The sequence below is a fragment of the Rhinoderma darwinii genome, chromosome 5 (assembly GCF_050947455.1).
Source record: "Rhinoderma darwinii isolate aRhiDar2 chromosome 5, aRhiDar2.hap1, whole genome shotgun sequence".
Taxonomy (NCBI): domain Eukaryota; kingdom Metazoa; phylum Chordata; class Amphibia; order Anura; family Rhinodermatidae; genus Rhinoderma; species Rhinoderma darwinii.
In genome coordinates, this window is record NC_134691.1 from 229,094,248 (window position 1) to 229,099,580 (window position 5,333).

General features: G+C 41.5%; 1 non-coding gene across 1 annotated transcript; it reads right to left on the reverse strand.

The window, feature by feature from the left end:
• Window positions 1–369: 369 nt before the first annotated feature.
• Window positions 370–569, reverse strand: LOC142654365 (U2 spliceosomal RNA). The gene has a single exon (XR_012849017.1). It is a non-coding gene; the product is annotated as a U2 spliceosomal RNA (small nuclear RNA).
• Between the last annotated feature and the right edge of the window lie 4,764 nt (window positions 570–5,333).

Genomic DNA, 5,333 nt, shown 5'->3' on the forward strand with positions numbered 1-5,333 from the left:
TGCTTTATTGGCTGTTTGCTGTTCCCCTACTCCACTCCACTATTTGACTGTGGTGCTGCATCAATCAGTGGCTGGCTCAGGTGCAGCTCTTTAACTTACCTAAATGGGAGGGAGGGCGGAGAGAAGACAAGGAAGGTGAATGAGCTGTTCCAATGTGAAATGCCGGAAACACAGACACACAGACGACACAAAACAAGAGGTGGCAATGTATTCATTAATTGCATTTAATCAATTAGCTCATTATCACTCATGCATTGTCCAACAGGTGTTGAAATAATGGGATTAAAAGGGGAGATCCCTTCAGAAAGACAGAAACAATGGCAAAGAGAAAAAACACTTTTGGAATCTGATTTTAGTCAACACATAAGGAAAGGGTGCACCGGTCCTGGAAATACTGCAATACCAGGTCAATGCGTGGAGTGGACAGAGCAAGCTCTATTTCCATCTCCCTGTTCTAAAAATCCATTTAATATATGGTACCCAGATAGGGGACGTATCAGATATTAAACTGATAAGAACAGATTTATTTTTTTTTCCTCAGTTTCTAGACACTTGTTCGTTTAAACTTTAAATCACTTTGACTTCAATAAAAACAAGGTCTTTAAAACACATCATTTGGAAAAACCCACTTACTAAATACAAAAAAAAAAATCCAAGATTTTATCTCAGAGGTTACCCCATTGTGAAATTCTCCACATCTCCTTTGCCTTTTGTTCTCCAAGCGTCTTGCTATCATACAGGAAAACAGTAAATACTCGGGATAAAAATAACCTTTTACATTCCTTTGGGGGAAAAGACATCTTTTTAAAAATCAATAAATTTCTCACATCCCATAATACCTCTTTAAAAACAATCCAGCAGATCCTCATGTTTTCCTGTTTTTTAAAACCTTGGCCAACTAAAAAATTCTGAAAGGTAAAACCACTAAACCCAGTTAAAGCAGTAAAAATTCTCTCTAGTATACTAAAAACTTGTTTAGTATAAGAGCAATCCCAAAAAATATGTCTCACGTCTTCTATGCCTCCACAACCCTCTCTTGGACATTGGTCTCTTATATTAATTCCTCTTCTGTTTAAAAATGACCGGGTTGGAAGGCATCCATGCAGTGCAAGCCATGCCACATCTTTTTGTCTGTTAGTCACTCCTGGAACTGTAAAAAGCTGCCATATTTTCGCTGACTGTGCAGGACTGCAGAATGGCACATCACAAAATTTATCGTCTTTTCTAATTTGTTGCCATATTTTCTGCTTCTCAGGTTTACCCAAAGAGCTTAACCCAAATTGATCATTAAAGGATCTAAGAACCACATAAAAAGAGGGTGTTGTCGCTGATATTGGTCTTCTCAAATCCTTTTCACACCAGCCCCATCTGATAAAATGCCATCCTGCCAGATACCTACACATATTAGCAGTTCAGGACTTGCACTGCATGATTTTAAAAATTGTTAAAAAATAATGCACCTTTAAAAAGTTTCCAATGTCTGGAAAGTCATATCCACCTATCCTTGTGCTGCTCATTACCACCGATCTTCTTGCTTTCTCCATTTTGGATGACCAGAAAAAAAGAAACAGCTTCCTTGTTATTCTTCGTACCCACATCTTCCCTGGTGGGATCATCATTGCTGTATATAATAGCAGGGGCAATATCACTGCTTTTATTATTAGCACTTTCCCTTTCATTGACAAATTCCTTAACTTCCAAAATCCTAACTTTTTCTCTATTTTGTTCTCCAAATTCTTGTAACTTTGTTTTCCTTTCAATTCTTTCTCAAAAATCACCCCCAGCACTTCCAACTCATTTTTCTTCTTTACTCCGTCCACCACCACTTGCTCCTGTTTTCCATAGTTACATAACTGGCACTTCCCCCAATTCACAGACATACCAGTCACACAACAGAAAATCTTAATATGCAAATTCACTCTATTCAAGTCTGCCTGGGAGTTACAAATAAAGACTGAATCATCCATATAACCTAAGGACTTCACTTTTTTTCCAACACTGCCTGGGATAAAACCTCCATCAACACATTTATCATTCTGAATAGTTTTTAAAAGGGCCTCTATGACACAAATAAATAATATTGGGGAGAGTGGACACCCCTGCCTCACACCCGATAAAACATTAAAAACAGGACTCACATGTCCATTAACTAAAATTTGGCTATATGCCCCTTGATATAGTCCCTTTATCATCTTCAGCATTTTATTTGGAACTCCTAAATGTGTTAAAACTTTAAATAAAAACCGATGGGTCACAGTATCATACGCTTTTTCCAAATCAATCGACTCAATAAATAAGGGGCAATTGTTAAAATTTGCATAAAAAATGATATCTCTTAAAAGTATCAGATTATTGGATATCTTCCTCCCAGGTACTGCACAGACTTGATATTCCCCAACCATAAAACCTATTACTTCTCTCATTCTGTTGGCTACCAATTTAGCAATTATTTTATAGTCACAATTTAAAAGAGAAATTGGACGCCAATTTTTAATGTCCCTTTCGTCACCTTTTTTATGCAATAATGGGACTTCCTACGTTCATGGTTTGGGATAAAATTCCAGATTTAAAGGAATATTGCATCACCCGACTCACCTCCCTACCAATTATATTCCAATACATCACGTAAAACTCTGCAGGAAGACCATCACAACCTGGTGTCTTCCCTTTTTGCATATTTTCAACTACACCTCTAACCTCCTCCTCCGTTATGTCCTTCTCCAACCACCCAGCCTTCTTCTTAGGAATATCATTAGATAAAATGTTACAATAGTCCTCCATCTCCGCATCACTTGCTTTGCTCATATTACTGAATAGATTTTTGTAAAAATCACCAATCTCCTCCACCATCTTCACTCCTGACACTTCTCCTGCAGATGTAAAAACGTATCTAAAATATCCTTTTGGTTTAAATTTTTTTTTTTTTAAATACCATGTACATTGTTCATCCTCCTCCAAATGCTGGACTTTTGCGCTATAAACAATTTTTTTTCCCTCTTTCTATGAAATGCTCCTTCATTTTCTCCTTAAAGGACGGGTGTTGCGAAAAAAAAATTTTTTTTATATAATATTGCTTTTAGTATGTTATTAAAATACATTTTATTTATTTGTGTGTTTGTTTTACTTTTTTTTTTTTCTAAGTTTTACTTCACTATGGGGGCTGCAATTTTGTTTTTCATCTCTGTATGTGTCGATTAACGACACATACAGAGATGGAATACGGCAGCTATAGTGCATAGGAGTCAATGAACGGGAGCCTTTCCATTGACTCTGCTCTCTGGCTCTGTACTGCGCATACGCAGGTCAGAGTCACACAGCAGAGCAGCTGTTGCGGGGAGATAGCAGGCGCCATACTCAAGACCAGCTGCACTGCAGGTAAGGTCTGTGTCTCTGTCTGTCCCTCTCTCTCTCTCTCTCACAGACCCCCGCTCTCGTGACTCCCGACGGGCCCCCCCCCCCAGTCGTGCGGGAGACTCTGTATAAAGGACACATGATGTAACTGTCCAGGGAATGCTGGGTGATAATATGCCCGCTGTTAGTGTGGTACCCAGCTTTCCCAGACCCCTGAACGATAAATCTCTCTAGTTGTGCTGAGACTGAGAGGTTCATTATTCATATCCCCAAACAGTCTCAGCACAACTAGAGAGATTTACCGTTCAGGGGTCTGGGAAAGCTGGGTGACCAACATTACCCTTCCTATTGGAGTGTGAGAGGTTCATTAGTCACATCCCCAAACACACTCCAGTAGGAGGGGTAATGGTGGTCACCCAGCTTTCCCAGAAGCAGATATAACTAGGAAAGGGCTGGATGGACGGGCTGAGGGTGCACAGGGTTTTTGGTGATCCCCTCTGTCATGTGATCGGACCTAGGTAACCGGTTCATCAGATGGGGTTCACGTGACTATAAATCTGTCCATAACAAGAGACAGTGCGTGCACTCAGGAAAAGTCCTGCCTTCATGCCGTAGTTGTATGGTTCTGTCTGTAGTGATGGTGGTGGGTGGCTCTGACACCCGCCTCCCCCGTCGGGTCATCTCAGGACAGCAGGGGTGTCCAGATTGGAGAGACAGCACCGCACCTGTTCTCAGGTTGTGTCTGGTATTGCAGTTCACCTCCATTGAAGTGAATAGGACAGAGTTGTAATACCACACACATGACCTGAGGACAGGCGCGGCGCCATGTTTTCCTGGATGACCCCTTTAAGACTTTTCCCGTGTGTGTGGCAGAGCGGAGTGTGCACGGGCGCCGCTAATACTTCATATCCGCTTATCAGCTGTTTTGAAGAATCAGCGGCGAGCACCCCCCCACACACACACACACAAATCCCCCCCAACACGCAAAATCAAGTCTAATCAAGCGTTTTTTTAATGTGTTTTTTTTGCGCGTAAAATGTGCAAAAAAAAAACATGTCAAATACATGGCGTGTGAACCGGTCAACTGAAAAGTCATTCACTTCACTTTCATCATTCTAAGGCTGGGTTCACACGACCTATTTTCAGGTGTAAACGAGGCGTGTTACGCCTCGATTTACGCCTGAAAAGACGGCTCCAATACGTCGGCAAACATCTGCCCATTCATTTGAATGGGTTTGCCGACGACCTGTATTTTACGCGTCGCTGTCAAAAGACGGCGCGTAAAATAACAGCCTCGGCAAAGAAGTGCAGGACACTTCTTTGGACGTAATTGGAGCCGTTTTTCATTGAATTCAATGAAGAACAGCTCCAAATTACGGCTGTAATTGACGCCTCGCAAAACGTGAGTACGAGCAATTACGTCTGAAATGACGGAGCTGTATTCTCCTGAAAACAGCTCCGGAATTTCAGACGTAAATGCAGTTAGCTTGTGCACATACCCTAATGGTATGTTCACACACAATGTTTTCAGCTGAAAAGTCGGAAGCAGAACGCCTACAAGCATCTGCCCATTGGTTTCAATGGGAAATACGGCGTTCTGTTCCGACAGGGCGTTTTTTACGTCGTCGTTTTACAAAAACGGCACGTAAAAAGGCGCCCGACCAAAAGGAAGTGCACATCACTTCTTGGGACGTTTTTGGAGCCGTTTTTCATTGACTTTATAGAAAAACAGCTCCAAAAACGGCCGTTAAAAAACACGAGTTTGATTAAAAAATGGCTGAAAATCAGGAGCTGTTTTCCCTTTGTTTAGTAAGCGTGTGAACATACCCTTAGCCTTTTGGTGTGTCCTATAACTTCTGCCAGCTGCAGAATCACACCAAAAATGGCTGCCGGACACTGCTTGGCAATTTGAAGACACCTTTTCTTGGCTTGTGGGAGGGGGCGTGAGATTCCCTCCCACATTTACAGCAGCTGTGAGTCAG